The following is a 19,836-nucleotide window of genomic DNA, read 5'->3' as shown; positions in this document are numbered from 1 at the left end:
CCATCTACGTACTTGGCGTTGTTTTGACTTTAAGATACTATGACCTCGGTTTTGTCGGTGTTAAGTTTGAGAATATTTGTATTCATCCACGAGATGATATCGTGGAGGCACTTTTCAACTCGATTTAGTGTTTCGTCTTGGGCTGCTCCATCGGTGGGTTCAAAAGGAAAGGTAGAGCTGCGAGTCATCGGCGTAAAAGTTATGCCCGAGTCCATGTTTTTTGCGAATTTCCCCAACAGGTTTAGTATACATAAAATTTTGGGCCTAACACAGATCCCTGGGGTACGCTGAAGGTCAACAGCACTGGTTCTGATACCTTGCCGTCAATGCTCACCGTTTGGAAGCGGTCAAATAGGTAGGAAGCTACCCACTGTAGTGGTTGTTCAGCAAAGCGAACTGTTGTTCGAGGCGGTTTAAAAGGGTTATGTGGTCGATGGTGTCGAAAGCGGCAGAGAGATCCAGCATTACAAAGACAGTGACCTTTTTCTTATCTAATGAGTGTAGGACATCGTTTTGATCTTTTAATAAAGGTGTTTCTGTTGAGTGAAACTTCCTGTATACAGACTGATTTTCTTCATTTAAATTGTTTTCTGTCAAATGTTCATCTATTCTTTTGCTGACAACTTTCTCCAATAATTTGGAAATATATGGCAGATTCGAAACCGGGCGATAGTTTTGTAGTGTTTACAATCAGGGTTTTTACAAACAACGTACAAATAACCACTGGGGCCATTTTGTAGTTCGCCAACAATGTTATATATTGTCAAAGGAATGGGACACATATTACAAAACTGACCATACTAACATTTGTTTACCAAACCCTCCAGCTCAACGAGTCAATCAATCTTTTTCCATCCCCCACCCACTTCTGCTTACTCTTTTCACGCCATTTAGCAAATGCGAATAGCTTTTACGTGAGTCATTTGCACACAAATGTCCAGCGCATAGCTCGGTAAATGAATAACTGTTATCGAACACAACGTTGTCGAACGGTGGTTGCTTCTTTTTTTATTTTGCAAATCGCTCGCTTTTATTTCGCACTTTCATTTTGCTAAGAAAATGTCAACAACCGTGACGTCATGAACACAAATATTTTATAAAATGAATTTATTTCACGTATATTTGTATTGAATAGTTATTAAATCTTAAAGAGATAAGAAAATTTGACTCTTAAATAAAAAAATACAAATTTATTTCGTGTATTTAGTATATTTTCGGACTTAACCGTAGATATCGCTTATAGCCGAAACGCTTTCCGAATACGGCGATATCGACCGACTATTTCCGATCTCACTTGGCACCTACTACCTTAGTAAGTGACTGTAGTGTAACGGTTATCAATATAGGGATAATACACGTTTTCGAGGGCATGATCATCTGTCCGAGAAAATGTGTATTTTCGCTATTATTGCATCAACAAATCACACATACCAAAATGAATTAAAATAACATTGAAAAAACTATGTTTTGTTCATTCGACATCGACAAAATAATTCGATTATTTCAACACAGTTCAATGTTGTGTTTTACATATGCCTCACTCGGTCATCATCCGAAATGACGAGGCTTTACCTTCGGATAGGCAGTTTTCGATTTAAAATGTGTTTAAACAGTGGATTAATGCAAAGTTGAAATGCAGCCGCGCAAAGTAAGAAATGAGGAATTATTTTGGAATTTACAGCAGGAACGTTGAAGGTACATTAACACTTACATTTACAGCAAAGTCTTTTGAAAGTGTTGAGTAAATAACCTTAACTTCATTGACGTTGCCAATAAATTATAGCTCTTGTCAAGCGAGTGCAGATGGTATAATTTGAAAAGTGGATTGAAATAGTCATTATCCCTGCATGCATAAGGAAACTGGTGCATATTCAGTTCCCCATTTATGCTTGGAAAGTCGTCGAAGGCTGGAGAAGGGAAGTAACTGCGCGTGGACCAGATTATGGATATGAAAAACACATAACAGGGCTTGAACGGCACGTGAATCGCCTTGTTAAAACATGATTTCTCCCGTTCAATGCCTCATTTTGCCAAGTCTCTGCACCCCGCCAGAGGGCATTATAGATAGAGTTTATGCAATAATAAAGCAATAAACCGTGTAATCGCTGTCTTCCTGTAAAATTGAAGAAAATACGCGTTAACCAAAACTCGAACAGCAAAAGTCTGCGCTATTGTTAGAAAAACCACAAAATAAATATATTTTGAATATGTCTTGTTTTTATAAAAAACCAGAAAGTTTCGCGTATTTGCCAAGTCCCTGTGATCTTTCCCCTGTGATCAGTTATTATTTAAACCAATTAGCTTTGCATTATTGGAAATAAATGCTGTAATAAATGTAATAGGCATAAATGCAGTACTTATTTACACTAATTTACACAAAAAATCACCACTATGCAAGATATTCTTAAAGCAAAAATATATACATTGATCCGTAAAATAACTTCTCCTCCCATAAGCGAAAAAAAAGGATTACATACTAGTGGCGGCACTCCAGTGCGAGGCCAATAACGCGCGTGGAATGAAAAGGTTTTGATTGGCTGTTATTTCTGGAAAAGCCCTGATTGGCTATAATATTCATTGACTATAATATTCGCAGGAACAATTAAATCTTCATTAGGAGGAATTCAAAATTCATAGGAAGATAAAATAGCGCGCGTGAAATGTAACGCGTATTTTGATGGTTGTTTTTTTTTTGCACAACCCTGATTGGCTATAACATTTGTAGAAACAATCAAATCTCCCCAAGGAAGAATTCGAAATTCACAGGAAGAATTCATATGTCGCGGCTAAAAGGGTCTTAAGTCACGAATTCCTTAGGAAGATTTAATTGTTCCTAAGGAAGATATATATCTTCCTAAGTACATCATATTCCGTCTTACCCCGACAATTTACTGACCCAGCACTGACCATGTAAGTCTCGGGGATGAAATTTACCGGCAAAGCGTAATTTTAAGTGGGGAAAAGTGTAGTTCGCATCAACCTAAACTGAGCAGTGTTACATCATATACTTCAAAGAGGCGATGATGTTGCCAAGGTTTTGGTAGATTATACTTACATCAGCCATTGGAATAAATGCAGTGTATTCATTCGGGTATGCTGGCGTCATGTAAAAGGTCATTTAAGGTGGAAAGTTGGGTTAAAAAGCTTTGCCGAAAACAAAACACAATACATTACTGATCGAAATTCACACACATAATAAACATAAATTTAATTGTAATCCGCGCTTATACCAGTGCTTGAATACTGCAAAAATAAAGTTTTTGCTATAATGATGCTTCAAATAAGCAACGACACAAGAAACAATGTTAATATTAATATTTGAACGTGTACATTATTTGACAAATATAGTAAAATTTTCTCAGATTATATCTGTTTACTTTAACTATTTTTTCCTTAATATAGAAAGTTTGCGTTATTGTCAGTAATGCTCGATTTGTCATTGTCGGCTCGGGTACTACTTAAATACCCCAACGGGTACTTTAATGTTCTCCGGGTACAGAAAATATACTATCACGTATCCGGCCAAATAGTTGTTATTCGGAACTCTCCAGTGTGTTTTTTTGATATTTGAGCACGCGCGGTAGGTAGAAACAAAAGCTGACTAGCATATTTTAAAATATAGTGAATCAATAACTTCTCTTATCGCTGAATATTAAAACAACTTGTTCTGCTCAAACTTTCTTTATAATTGATAAAAATACCATGATTTAATCATTTTTCTTTAGATGAACTAATCTTGAACGTTTTTAGTTTGTTAGAATACTATGTAACACGATATAATGCTGCATGTACATGTAAACAGCTTCGGTCACGTAACTATGTCATTGCATATACTGTGCGTAGGCCTGGGCTTCAGTTTTAATGGAAGTTTGTCAACGAAACTATCAAGACATTGCCTCCAATATATATATATATATATATATATATATATATATATATATATATATATATATATATATATTATACTATTCAAATATATTTAAAATCCTACAGACAAGTACAAAACAACAAAAACCTAACTATCCTCAGTCCATTAGTAGTACTAGAACTAATATATCGTTCCATATCAGTTGGGTATTTTTATGTCTATTGATATAGCTCTATTGTGATGCTTTGCTTTAATCTACTCTGAAAAGTAAAGAAAATTATTCGCTTAAGACTTAGACCTTTAGATTAGAAGGCACATCACTAACGAGCTTTACCATACATGGCTTTTATTTGCTCTATCTATAAAGCATGCCGAAAAAACAAGAACACGAAAACTGTTTTCAGAAGAAATATAGCATACATGTGTATGTCAAGCCGTTTGCATAGGTCCTTCATTACTATACAGCTGACAAAGTCTGTTTTTCGTGTCTTTAAGGATGTTAGCTACTGGACCCATTCGTATACATGTAGACGGCTGTTCACCTGAACGGTGTATTTAGACTTTAATCCTGTATTAAACGTACATGTATATCAGTATTAGATTTGTTATGTGTAATTACTAATAATAATGGTAATTGTAATAACAACAAAAAAGACATGAATTTTTACATTTCCTAAAAGAAACACTACTGTATTTTAAATACTTATTATCCATTACTGAATGGGAAGCAAATCAAATACGGACGTTGCTGGTCATTACTGTATTAATGACTGTGTGTACCTCCCCCGCGCGCTCAGAAATCGGAAAAACCCATAGCGCGCGAGTTCCGAATAAAATTTAGACTGTAACCGAGTTTTATTCACGCCCAAAATCCGATGTCGTAAAACGCGCTACGGTAAACAAAACAAAATTCTCTTTGAACAAAACCTGCCTCATCATGCTTTTATTAAGTAGGATTTGCGACAACGGCCAATTTCGCGTAACAATTTCCGGGTTAGTCTCAGTATATTTTTTGAACCCGAGATACATATAAGTATATTTGAGAGTACCCGGGGTACATTTAAGTAGTACCCGAGCCGACAATAAACAATCGAGCATCAGTAAGTTACCCTAAACGTAGGTAACCAAATACCACATGTGACACCAATTATAATGATACCAGTCAATAAATTTTAAGAAGTTTAACATGAATAAGGTGTTGTCATGATTTTAAGAACAATCATTATCACATTTATCTGTTACTTATTTTCCAAAAGTTTTTTATCCTCTGCTTTATTTACACTGTTGTTTTTTTCCACTCCATTCAAATGTATTACACGCGTTGGGACTATTGTCAAAATGTCAATATGTAAACTAGTCCCGTACTCTGTATCAGCAGACGATTTATTGCTTAAATCTCACGGTGGATTCCGGAGATAGTTGATGTATCATGATAGCTAGACCATTTAGATAAAATAAAATCTCAAAGTGGCCCTTAAAGGTGCATACCCACTCACCATGTAAATATAGCATAATACGTTTAATAGGCTGTAGGTGACGCCGCCAAATAGAGCATAATACGCTAAATAGGCCTATGTGAGGAAGAAACAACTTAAAATCCCGGGCCGAAACTAGATCAGCCCGACAGGCAGTTAAGCGTGCACTAGGTCGCTTCCTTGGAATAACTATAATTTGATCGAAAAGGGCCCTTAAAGATGCATACCCGCTCGACATGTAAATAGAGCATTATACATACGCTAAATAGGCTGAAAATGACGCCGACCTTAGTTAAAATCCCGTTCCGAAACTAGATCAGCCCAACAGGCTGTCGGCGTGAGTTCAGCGTGCAATAGGACACTTCCGGTGAATAACTCTTTTTTTGTCCGCAAGGGTCCCTTAAACTTGCAATGTAAATAGTGCATTATACACTAAATAGTCAGTAGGTGACGCAGACCCTAATTTAAACCCCGGGCAGAAACTAGATCAACCCGACAGTAAGCTGACGGGAGTTCAGCTTGCACTAGGTTGCTTCCGGGGGATAACTCTTCTTTGTCCGAAAGGGACCCTAACGGTGCATATCAATTCGCAATGTAAATAGAGCCTAATTCGCGAAGTAGGCTGTCGGTGACCCAGACCCTAATTAAAACACCGGGCCTAAACTAGATGAGCCCGACAGGCAGCCAAGGGAACTTCAGATTGCACTAGGTTGCTTCCGGGGGATAACTCTTGTTTGTCCGAAAGGTGCCCTTAAAGGTGCATACCCACTCGCCATGTATATAGAGCATAATACATACGCTAAATAGGCTGTAGGTGTCACCAACCCTAATTAAAACCTCGGGCCGAAACTAGATCATACCGACAGGCTGCCAACGGGAGTTCAGCTTGCACTAGATCGTTTTCGGGGAATAATTCTTGTTTGTCCGAAAAAGGCCCTTAAAGGTGCATACCCACTCGCCATGTAAATAGAGCATAATACATACTTTAAAATAGGCTGTGGGTGAAGCCGACCCTAATTAAAACCTCGGGCCGAAACTAAATGAGCCCGACAGGCAGCCAACGGGAGTTCAGCTTCAACTAGGTCGATTATGGGGGATAACTCTTGATTGTCCGAAAATGGCCCTTAAAGGTGCATACCCACTCGCCATGTTTATAGAGTCTAATTTGTTAAATAGGCTGTAGGTGACGCAGGCCCTAAGTAAAACCACGGGCCAAAACTAGATGAGCCCGACATGCAGCCAACGGGACTTCAGATTGAACTAGGTTTCTTCCGGGGGATAACTCTTGTTTGTCCGAAAAGGGCCTTAAAAGTGCCTACCCACTCGCCATGTAAATAGAGCATAATACATACGCTAAATAGGCTGTAGGTGACGCGACCCTAATTAAAAACATTGGCCGAAACTAGATCAGCCCGACAGGCAGCCAACGGGAGTTCAACTTGCACTAGGTCGCTTCCGGGGGATAACTCTTGTTTGTCCGAAAGGGGTCCTTAAATGTGCATTTCCACTCGCCATTGGAAGAATTCACAATCGGATAATATATTCTTCAACTACGTTCCCAACTTGCTTAATAGGCTAAATAAGCTTAATATTTCATCTCAATAGGCTAAATAGGATAAAAATGAAGTACGTATCAACCTATGTACTTAACCGGCTAAAAAGCCTAAATAGGCTGATTTGACTTACCTCACACACGTTACTTGAATCCATACAGTACGGGGTACGTAATTACAGCATGTGTGCTGTACTGGCTGTGCTATGAACAAGTAAAATCTCTGCGCGAAGGTTGTTACTTGGATCGCTGTAAGTGTTACGAGTACGGAATAGTTGGCGGTACAAAAATAAACTATTAAATTGTTAAGCACAGTCTACAGTTATTGAAAAGTAGCAGAAGCATGTTACCTGACTGGAAACAGAACATATTAAAACAACGATTCATCTATGAACATGAACAGGAACCAGAGATATTTACAGTACATTTACATGTGTAAACAAGTAACTTTACATCATGACAATGCAAATTCCGAGGCATAAACGAAAATATAGAGCGATTGAAATGTAATTTGATTCCTAGAGTCTCACAAACAGTGGGCTCATTTTGATTAACATTTTCCAAAAAAATTGCAATCAAGTAAGTGTTGGAATTTCAAACGTGAGAGGGATTTTTGCCATCAGAGTTTATCTTTTTTGCGTGTGTGATGTGTCTTCATTTCAATTGTAGGGGACACGCGTTGAATATAATTTAATTTATATCGAATAACGACAGTAATAGAATCCAAACAATTGAAGCCGAATAATCACATTAAAGTGTGTCTATAGGTATACATCTGGCGACCCTGCAAATGTATCCGAATATTTCGTTTTGCGTCTATACACGTTGACATTGTTTCGTAACCAAGGCAACTCGGCGGCATTTCTCAATTTCTCCGAAGTATCCTTATCATGCGAGAAGCCCAGACTGTCCAATAGGTTAACAACATATTCAAATGGTCGTTCGTTTATGTGCTGGTATCCGCCTTGACCCGGCCTTGCCCAGCTTAGGACAATACCTTCTTTTGCATGGCGGATAATGTTGTCTACGTAGACTGATTGGAAATCTGCAGGAATGTGCTCGGCTACCTCCAGACTCATGACCCAGTCATACAATGGAAGCCCGTATTGCGGCAGCGTTAGGTCGAGAAATCTCACGCGACCTTTGCTTGTGATGTCACAGTAAGGGGCGCCGTCATACGCGTCGTAGCCAGAGAGCTTTCCGGAATCGCTGAGAAGTTGCTTGTAGCGCCCTGGGCCATCACCGAAACTGGCTACATACTTTCCTGAAGCCAAATGGAAATAACCGCGTTAACAAAGCACTTAAGGGCTATAGAAGTAGAATAGTGTTGTTGTTTGTTTCAAAACAGGAGTTATTTTGTTGCGCTTCTTAATCTATGAATATCGACTCGCGTGTATGTGTATCGGGGCGCAATATTTTACTGAGTGTCTATGTCACCTTACATAGCCCATCAAGTTTTAAAACTTGACGAAAAATGGTAATTTACATACGATGTTAAACTCTTATGATTATCTTTCTCTTTGTTACCATTTTTTAAACAAACATGTGCAATTTGAGGCGTAATATTTGACCTACGTCTATAAATTAATGTTTATTATACATTTAGCAAAGACTTTATAGAGAAAAAATTATTTCAAATAATCTATGAAATAAATAGAAAATAGTACACGACTACGATGTTCCGGTGTGTTTTTCCGAACGATTGAAGTTTTTAATGCTGATTTCTGAGAGCCCGAAGGGCTAGTGAAATGCAATGTCTCGCAATGATCGACAGATGCGATACAGCGATTAGGAGTATCACTGTAATGCAATGAATCCATGCATTATATTCCTTCTAACAATAAAAACAAACATAAATGCAAAAAACATTTGAAAGCAACGATTCCATGAATCGGTACACAAAAGAAAAACATAGGTTGCGAAAAGACACCGCATGAATACTTTGTATAACGACTTAACATAGAACGTGTTTTCAAATGTCGCTCGCAACGCTTTACCGGGCAATGCATTCTGAGGCAGATTTTACAAATGTGTAGATTATTGTGTTGTTCTTTACCTTGGAAAAATTCTATTAAAGCCGGCACCAATTTCCTGTCGGTCATATGTGCACCACTGTCCTCTCTGCTTGTCTGCTTGCACCATCCCCCTGTTTTGCTCGTTGCACCTTGTTTCTCTTGAAGTTTCTGGTTTACACAATACAGTGTAGATAGATAAATGTTTTTTTTTATCATAGGCAAAATTGCTGGATTCACATAAAACAAATAAATATGATATGTATTGGTGCATTTTCATCCCTTTTGACACTATTAATATATAATCAGTGTACCATGTAAATTACAATAATTTTGTAAACCAAATGAGCCGTCGGTAACGTCGGTTGTTACCGCTTTACTACGCATGCGCGGGTACCGAAATCCTTCAAGATATTATTTACTTCGTCTACTGATGGTAAAACAGTAAATATCACTTACTAGTTTTCAAAATTATGTATCGATTTCCTTAATACAAATTTGATTAAATGTTGTTTTCTCTATCTTCTTACACAAAATATGGGTGTATTATGTTATTATTGGGAAGTAAACCACATCCACAAACGCCAAACGGGTACAGGAATCCCCCGTGTGAGTACACAATTAGGTGCTATCGATCTATTTAACAATGCTTAACGTACAGCTATCAATCTTTTTAATGAAAGTGCATCACACACATCATTCACCCAAATAAACGTATTAGTACTTTAACAATACTTAAATAGTACACATTGGTGTAATTGGATGAAAATATAAACACATATATAAACAATGTGCTCTAATGAGCACGATCAAAATTATTTATATGTCGCTGACTGTTACCGTATAAGCAGTGATAATCGGCAACAGCTGTTTCTGTTGCTACTGATGAACGATTACTACTAATGATAATGATGATGATGTCGATTATAAAGATTATGATGAGGACAATTAGGATGATTCTGATGATTCTTATGCTGATGACGATGAAGAACAAAAAGAAGATGGTTATGATAATAATGAAATATATGATGATTGCTAATCTGATGATAATGGTGATGTCTTCTATGAAGATGATGACGATGGTTTATATGAAGAAGACGAAGAAGAAAAAGATGATGATGATGACGATGAATATGAAGAAGAGGATAATGATGAAGATGATGATGATGATGAAGATGATGATGATGAAGATGATGAAGATGATGATGATGGTTTATATGATGATGATGATGATGATGATGATGATGATGATGATGATGATGATGATGATGATGATGATGATGATTATGATGATGATGATGATGATGATGATGATGATGATGATGATGATGATGATGATTATGATGATGATGATGATGATGATGATGATGATGATAATGATAATGATAATGATAATGATGATGATGATGATGATGATGATGATGATGATGATGATGATGATGATGATGATGTTGATGATGATGATGATGATGATGATGATGATGATGATGATGATGATGATGATGACGAGGAGTAGGGAGAGGAGGAGGAAGAGGAGGAGGAAGAGGAGGCGAATAAAGAGTATGTGGATTATGTAAACAAAAACATGATGAGGAGGAGGATAAGGAGGAGGAGGATGCGAAACCTGAGGATGATGAACAGGAGAAGGAGGAGGAAGATGCGAATAAAGAGTATTCGGATTATGTAAACAAAAACATGAGGAGGAGGAGGAGAAGAAGGAGGAGGAGGAGGAACCTGAGGATGAGGAACAGGAGGAGGAGGAGGAAGAGGAGAAAGAGGAGGAGGATGCGATTTACGAGTTTGCGGATTAATTAAAAGAAAACATACCTCGCATTCCAGCTGACCAAGTTTTTGCTGCTTGAGATTTAAAGCCCCTGATACGTTATTTCTTTGCGCAATCAGCATATTCGTAACATCGTCTTTTTCAATCTGAAAGTTGTCGTTAATATTCATAACATCGTCTTTTTCAATCTGAAAGTTGTCGTTCACGAAAAACTTCCTCTCCTCGGGTCCTCGGAATTCTTTAAACAATAGAACGCAACAGAGGACTACTATTACTACAACAAGCGCAACTGTTGTTTTATTCCGACACATTTCTGCAACGCGCATTCTGTTCGTTTGCATACACATGGTAATAACTTCCACTTAAAGTTGAAGAGATTTTCGGTACATTACGCTTTCAAGCGCCAATGTCGACTTATTTTTAGTGAAACGTTCGTATAATTATCCTATTTACTTATTGTGAGCGGCATAATAAAAACGTCTAAAATTACATTAACTCGTCTAGCTTGGGGATCAAATTTCTGACATATAAGTGAAGGAAATTTAAGCCACGATTCATAAACACCGTCCTTGTACTGGCTGTCAATGGATGCACACGACTGGTCGGCTGATAGAGAAGAACGACTCCCCTGATCAGTTGGCCCAGGACAGGGATGAACGTCACCACAAAGCAATAAGAGCATAGGAAGTGGATTCTTGGTGTTACAACATTGATAAAAAGTGTTTCTCTTTCTGTGTGGCGTAGAATAAGAAGTACATTTTTTTAATATCAACTGTCCATAAGAAACATTAATAGTCCATCCCTGTTCAAGCAAGTGGGTCGGGAATATGTCATGTCGGTAATATTCCATCTTGGATATAACGTTCACCGATCCGTGTAAGGATAAAACAGCAGTAAGAATACCTCTTGTGTAGTTCATTGGTGTTTAATTAACTTATAGCAATGATTGGAGTTGTCTGTATAACGTATTATCTTCACACTTATAAATATTTTAACAGGAAGTAAACAAACAGAGTTATGTTCGCTTCATAGAATGACCATTAACATTAAAAAGGCAAAACACGAAATTTTTGTTCAATATAATAACGATTCATATCAGCAAAACTGAAAGACTCACAATTGGTGGGTTTCATTCAGATTTTCATTTTCCATGATGTAACAATACATTTACTGATGAATACGTGTGATTTCAAACTTTGTGTGTGGATCTTGGAATCAGATTTGAACTTTTTCGAGTTTGCGATATGTTTTTTTCATTTCAATTGTATGGGACACGCATTTAACAATATTTTTTGTAATTCAAGATTGAATGACGAATGTCATGAAATCCAAACAAGCTAAGTAAGCAAATGGTGGTGATGTGTTCATATGTATACCTCCGGAGACTTTGAGAAAGTATCGGAATATGGCGCTTTGCGTCTATACACGTTGACATTGTTTCGTAACCAAGAAAACTCGGCGGCATTTCTCAGTCTCTCCGAAGTATCCTTATCATGCGAGAAGCCCAGACCGTCCAATAGGTTAACAACATATTCAAAAGGTCGTTCCCTTATGTGCTGGTATCCGCCTTGACACGGCCGTGCCCAGCTTAGGACAATACCTTCTTTTGCATGACGGACGATGTTGTCTACGTAGACTGATTGGAAATCTGCAGGAATGTGCTCGGCTACTTCCAGACTCATGACCCAGTCATACAACGGAAGCCCGTATTGCGGCAGCGTTAGGTCGATAAATCTTACGCGACCTTTGCTGGTGATGTCACAGTAAGGGGCGCCGTCATACGCGTCGTAGCCAATGAGCCTACCAGAATCGCTAATAAGTTGCTTGTAGCGACCTGGGCCATCACCGAAACTGGCTACATACTTTCCTGAAGCCAAATGGAAATAATCACGTTGACAAAGCACTAAAGGGCTATAGAAGTAGAACAGTGTTGTTGTTTGTTTCAAAACAGGAGTTATTTTGTTGCGCTTCTTAATCTACGTATATCGACTCGCGTGTATGTGTGTGGGGGTCGCAATATTTTGCTGAGTTTCTAAATAACCTTACATAACCCATCAAGTTTTTAAACTCGTCGAAAAATGGTAATTCACAATCGTTGTTATACTATTATTATTATCTTGTCTGTTTGTTACCATTCTTTAAACATAAATGAGCAATTTGATGCGTAATATTTAACCTACGTCTATGATTTAATTTATTATATATTTAACATATATTTAATAGAGAAAAATGGTGGTTATCGTTCTTAGCCTAGTTATGAGCACGCCGACTCGCAACGCGTAGTACTAACCTTAGTTGTTCGCAATCGAACAACTAAAAACGACACAGTGAACTCGGTAAAATAAAGATGTTTGCGGTAACATTTAAAGCATATATTGATGTCTATTGAGTAAACCCGCATGTTGCATATATAACATGTGTGCGTATGTTCATTTTGTTAGTAGCATTTCGTAACATGCTTTCAGTCACATGAACGTCATTTTTTCGTGTATGAGAAAAACAGCAATTTGAAACTTATTGAATAATACTTAAGGTTTGGCTTTAATGTTGAATATAAAAATATTTTGTAAAAGAAGAGCATTTTTTAAGTAACAGGAAATAATGGAATGGCTACTAATTATAATCTCCAATGGTGTCTTTTATAGGCCATATCAGCATATTCTCAAAGCGGTTGATTTTGTTTGTTCTTTACCTTTAAAAAATTCTATTAAAACCGGCACCAGTTTCTTGTCGGTCTTATGTTCACCACCGTCCTCTCTGCTAGTCTGCTTGCACAATCCCCCTGCTCGTTGCACCAGATTTACCCTTGAGTTTCTGTTTCACGTATAAGATAGATTAATAGATTTATTTCGTTATAGATAACATTTCAAGATCTAGAACGAACAAGTTAATGTATATTCATTAATGAAGTGGTGTTCTTCATCCCTTATGGCAATAATAAAAGGTTTATTATAATATATTTGAGTCGCGTTCTGAGAAATCTGGGTTTAATGCATGTGCGTAAAGTGTCGTCCCTTTGCAGTCCGCACATGCTTATCTGGGATGACACTTTACGCACATACATTAAGCCACGTTTTCCCCGAACGCGTCTCATTTAGCGTACTAATGCAAAAAAACGTTAATCAATCAAATTTGCAATCGGTAACGGAGATTTCAGTAAAATAAACCACGCTCTATTACGCATGCGCGGGTACCCAAATCCCTCAAGTAATTAGTTACATCTTGTAATTGCTGTATCATTAATAAATTATACTAACTACCGTAGTATGCAAGTGTTTGTATCGATTTTCTTAATAGAATTATTAAGTACGTATTAAGGCAATACTGATCGAATTTGGCTTTACTAAAAGAGGATTTATCAATATGCTTAATGGAAAGTGCATATCACAAATCATTAAAACAAATAAATGTGAGGAATTCTGTAATCCAACACATTGAATCAGCAAATCAACTTATTTGTAAAAAGAATTACACTTCTACAAATATAGTTAATGATGCATTTTTAAATATAAAAATAAATAAAAATAGGTGAAGCCTTTGCTCTTATTGTCAATGTTTTTTTTAATGTCGTTGAGTGTCCCCGTTTAAGCTGTTGCTGCAGCAGCAATTAAACAATTGCCGATGGTGATTGTAGTGTTTTACCCACGAGGGCATAGGGGCATGGCGAAAATCATTTTAAAAGGGCATGTTAAAACGCGTTTAACTCGAATAAAGCCTAAAAATCGCGAAAGCCGGTTTAGGGGGGAAATTTAAGCGCATAAGTTGCCGTTTCGGGAAAAATAAAATATATAAGCAAAAAATTTTAACTGTTATTGTTGTGTTATTGATGTATTTAACTCAGTTTAATTACTTTATTTTATATTTTTACCATTCAATACCACTCATTAAAGTTCCATGAAAATTCAGTAAATCGCACAGAATGACGGACAATACAAAAAATATGCATATGAATCTGATTTTACACAGTTCCACTAACATATAAATCAAACCATGTTTGGTCGTTTTCCAATTTTGAAGGATAAACTTTTAAAATGTTTTAACTTTACGATTAGACTGAACTCTTTTTTCCAACAATCGTTTCCTTGACACACATTGACTTTGTTGATTTCTCGAAATATGTATTGTTTGTATATAAAACGTATTCTCAATCGTTAATGGACACACGCTTTTTAGTAATCCCAACTATATGACGTCCGTCGTTAATTCAATATAAATTTGTCATTTTCGACGAGAATCGTTATTTCTTCTCTCCATTGTCTGCCGTCTTTGAATAATGACGTTTGCAGAGCAACGAACAATCTTATATTTCCGACTACATTCGCAAACCAATATTAAAGTCTGATGTCGTTCGGCGACAACTCGAGAGTAAGCAATCGAGAGACATTTCCGTCATGTAAACATCATCAACGATTTGTTTCCATGGAACTATATCGTAACGATTGTTGAACTTACACGATAACATAACTATTTACATATGTTTTGCATATATTTAAATATCATATAGTTTTCAATTGTTTTCATATAAAAGCAGATATGGAGGTTAATGGATCGTTTGGAAACAATTATATGACGAAGGGAAACATACGTCTAGGGGAAAGGGCCGATATTTGTTGGGTCTCAAAGGAGGAGAACAAACCTGCTATTAAATCTACTCAATTAAAACTCTCGATAAGACGCCGATGGAGTAAATCAAGTACAGTCGCTTTTAATGACCAGTTTGGTAAAGAGGCAATTAATATCATAAGCGCTAAGGGCGCGTGGCGGCTTTTGCTCTTTTAGAAAGGACAATTCGGCTCTTAAAAACGGCGCGCGCACTGGGCCGCTCAAAAAGCGTTCAACACTAAATATTGATGATGATAATAAAGATAGCTACTATGATGATAATGATGGCTTTGGTGTTTTGTTGCCTCACATTCCAGTTGACCAAGTTTTTGCTGTTTGAGATTTAAAGCTCTTGACAAGTTATTTCTTTGCGCAATCAGCATGTTCGTGATGATGATGATGATGATGATGATGATGATGATGATGATGATGATGATGATGATGATGATGATGATGATGATGATGATGATGATGATGATGATGATTATGATGATTATGATGATGATGATGATGAAGATGATGATGATGATGGTGATGATGATGATGAGGAGGAGGAGGAGGAGGAGGAGGAACAGGAGAAAAAGGAGGAGGAGGAGGAGGAGGAGGAGGATGCGAATAACGAGTATGCGGATTATGTAAAAAAAAACTCGCATTCCAGTTGACCAAGTTTTTGCTGCTTGAGATTTAAAGGGATCTTTTCACGCTTTGGTAAATTGACAAAATTGAAAAAAGTTGTTTCAGATTCGCAAATTTTCGTTTTGGTTATGATATTTGTGAGGAAACAGTAATACTGAACATTTACCATGCTCTAATATAGCCATTATATGCATCTTTTGACGATTTTAAAACCTAAAAATTATAAAGCGTTGCAACGCGAAACGATTGAATAATTTGGAGAGTTCTGTTTTTGTCGTGAAATTTTGTGAAACTACGAAGATTGCTTATATAACGTATAAAATACGTTTAGCATGTGTACCCGGCGGAATAGCTCAGTAGGTTAAAGCGTTTTTACTTCAGGACTCGGGCAGGACTCCAGGGGTCACTGGTTCGAAACCTGCTCCGGGCAATGTTCTTTTCCGTTTTTTAATTTTATTCTTGATTTTTTACTGGAGCTTTTACGATCCAATGTTTACATTTATCAATATAAAACATTTAATGAATAAATTAAAAAATGCCAAAATCTGTGAAAAGGCCCCTTTAAAGCCCCGGATACGTTATTCCTTTGCGCAATCAGCATATTCGTAACATCGTCTTTTTCAATCTGAAAATTGTCGTTCCTATTTGTAACATCGTCTTTTTCAACCTGAAAGTCGTCGTTCTCAGAACACATTATTTCCCCTGGTCGGCGTATGGATGCTTTTAATACTAGAACGCAAACATTGACTATTATTACAACAACAAGCACAGCTGTATTTCTATTCCAGCGAATTTGTGCAACGCTCATTCTATTTGAGTAAACCCGTACGTGATTAAAATCAAACAAACTTCGCAGCGTCTCGTATTGTATAAAGTCGGATATCTTTCCACATCTGAACGAAGATTATTTGCGTTATTATGATAATTATGTTCATATTTCCTCGTTTTCCCGTTTATTGACAGTTCACAGGTCCAAAAAGTGAAAATATACCTTGTGGACTGAAGTTGACTGAACATTGACAGCTACGCTCAGTCATAATTAAATTTTGAAATGGATATTGCAATAGTTTAAACTCACTGAACAAATGCACAGTTTGTTAGCGTCACAGGTGATAAGCGTGTGGCTATTATATTAATTAGTCAAAAGCATCATTTTGAATGAAAATTATCAAATCATAACGAAAAATCAAATTCTCTGAAAAAAAACACACTATCAACACACTATCGTATAAATAATTGTATATAACAAGGTATTCAACTCAAAATGACCCGAAAACATAGTCCATCGCTTTGAACAGACATAACTTTATTAATTGTTCAGCGGTTTATGTGGACTCGGTCTTATTCAACGCAGAAATTAATTTACTTTCTGAAAATGTATATATGTTGCAATATTTTTTACAAATCCTGTATACAATTTGAAGAAATAAAACGATAAGTTATGTTTGCTCAAAGCGATGCACCCTGTTTTCGAGTTTTTTTAGTTGAATATCTTGTTATATATATTTGATAGTGATTTTTATTTCAGAGAAGTTAATTTTTGTTATAATTTGGTCGTTTTTTATTCAAAATGATGTTTTTACTATTTAATATCATAGCCACGCGCTAACCACATGTGGTAAGCGTGTGGCTATGATAATGATTAGTAAAAACATCATTTAATTATATTTCTATTAAATTTATATATATTTAAAACAGACTGTTGAATGTAATGCATTGAGTGCAATATTTGTATAATTGAAAAGGGGGTTTAATACATGTGAGAAAAGTGTCGTCCCAGATTAGCCTGTGCAGTCCGCACAGGCTCATCAGGGACGACACTTTCCGCTTTTATGACATTTTTTGTTTCAAGAAAGTCTCTTCCTAGCAAAATCCAAGTTTAGGCGGAAAGTATCGTCCCAGATTAGCCTGTGCAAACTGCACAGGCTAATCTAGGAAGACACTATACGAACAATCATTAAACCCCCTTTTCATAAAGCGCGTCTAACATGGCAGTGCATGGATTTTTACTTGGTACACTTTGTTCTCAGCTTGACGTCTTTTGCATTTCATATGGTTACAAATAAATATCGAACAATATATATCACTATGCACACAATTCCGTATGATCTGAAGTGTTTGTCTGTTTCTTAAAGTTATTTTTTGTTGTTGTCCTTTTTGTCTCCATGTAGCAATTGCTTTACATAATCATAAGATTTCCCTCCTAAAACTGATAATTTTTAAGTGACAATTTTCTTAAGAGTTTCTTGTTGCTAAAAATCGACCGGTGATTATAAATATGGTAAAATATTTCAACGTGTAGGGTCTAACAATGAAGCGAACCACCGTTCTCATTTGCAGACTGTGATAGGGGAGATAACAACGATGGGATTTAGTCAACCGTCTAATTGTGGTGTCCCCTTCTGCTACGCCTGCAATGACGATTCCTTAAAAATAAATCTCACGCGGATAAAGATAACCCATTGTTAGAACAGTTTTCATTGACATTCATGATATAATCTAATGGAGGCTGTGAACTGCTTATGACTTTTGCAAATATTTTGTTTTTATTTGTTGCACTATTTTCACAGAGGGGGGGGGGGATAATTTATAAGACACATTTGAAATGTCATTCGAGTCAGGATGTTTTAGTTGCTGTTTAGTGATAAAATATGGATTAATATTTCGGAAATAATTCGCATTGTTGGAAAATATACCCGATTTTCTTTATTTGAAATTCAGTTTCAAAGCGCTCATAGCGTTACACCAGATGAAGAGACCCGTGAAGACCCGTACTGAGCAGTTTAGTCAACAAACACCTTATCATTTAAACGTTTTATACAATCAATAGATAATAAAAAATAATCATGTTATCTTCGTGATCGATGATCTATGGACCACATCGGTCTCAGTAATTGACTCCGACCAAAAAATGTTGGACCAGTAAAACATTTCCATACAATGTTCTTACACGTGCACTACTCCCAGCACATTTAACCCATTTATGCCTAGTGGACTCTCCCATACTGCTAAATTGGATCAATTTATTTCTAAAATTAGAGATGTCCAGTATATTTATTTCTATATTTAGAATATTTCTTACAGAAAATCCTTTAAGCAAACAGCGCAGACCCTGGGTCTGGGTCTACGCTGTTTGCAAAGGCCTTTTTTCTAGACGCTAGGCATACATAGGTTAATTCAAACAGTCTAACACATAACATTCATTAAATATAAAAATATGCATATACTAATTTAGTCTGGTCTTAACGGTACAAGTTTACTGATTGACCAATTAACATATGTCCAACATTTTATCAAAGATTGAAAAGGCATTATTCTTTCTCTTTAGAATTGTAATTTCACTCCAAAGTAGTATTTAAAATGCAAAAGTAATGATATCAAGTTCAACTTTGGCAACATACGATTAACATTGATAACATAGTGATGTAAACATGTAATTAAGTACATTTTGTTTAGTTTCGCGATTATTTAAACTCTATATTTGATTTCTTACATCCCGATTAATCGCATTAAATATATTCTGAGCATGCTTTTCTATAAAACCTTAATCAATCGGCCACATAGACCGTCTGCTTATTTTCATCTTGGGTCAGACAAATGATACCGCGGACAGAAAAATATGACGAGTGGCGTACATCTTTAGCTGAATACTATACATGTACACATATAGCATTGGTTACATTTTAATTACTGCAATCACATATACTTTTAGCTAGTTTGGGCAAATGTATGTGTACTCTTGCTCTAAAGAGTACTTTCTACAGTTAAGTGACCAATTGCACGACACCAGCATTTATGATACAATCTGTAAAAAATCATTATTATGAGACTTTTTTTTGGTATTGCACATTGTCCAATTTTGTTTATATACTCAAGTATATGTATGCAACTAGCAATACAAACGCATC

Source organism: Dreissena polymorpha, chromosome 12 (assembly GCF_020536995.1).
Source record: "Dreissena polymorpha isolate Duluth1 chromosome 12, UMN_Dpol_1.0, whole genome shotgun sequence".
Lineage (NCBI taxonomy): Eukaryota > Metazoa > Mollusca > Bivalvia > Myida > Dreissenidae > Dreissena > Dreissena polymorpha.
This window is presented reverse-complemented; position numbering follows the sequence as displayed.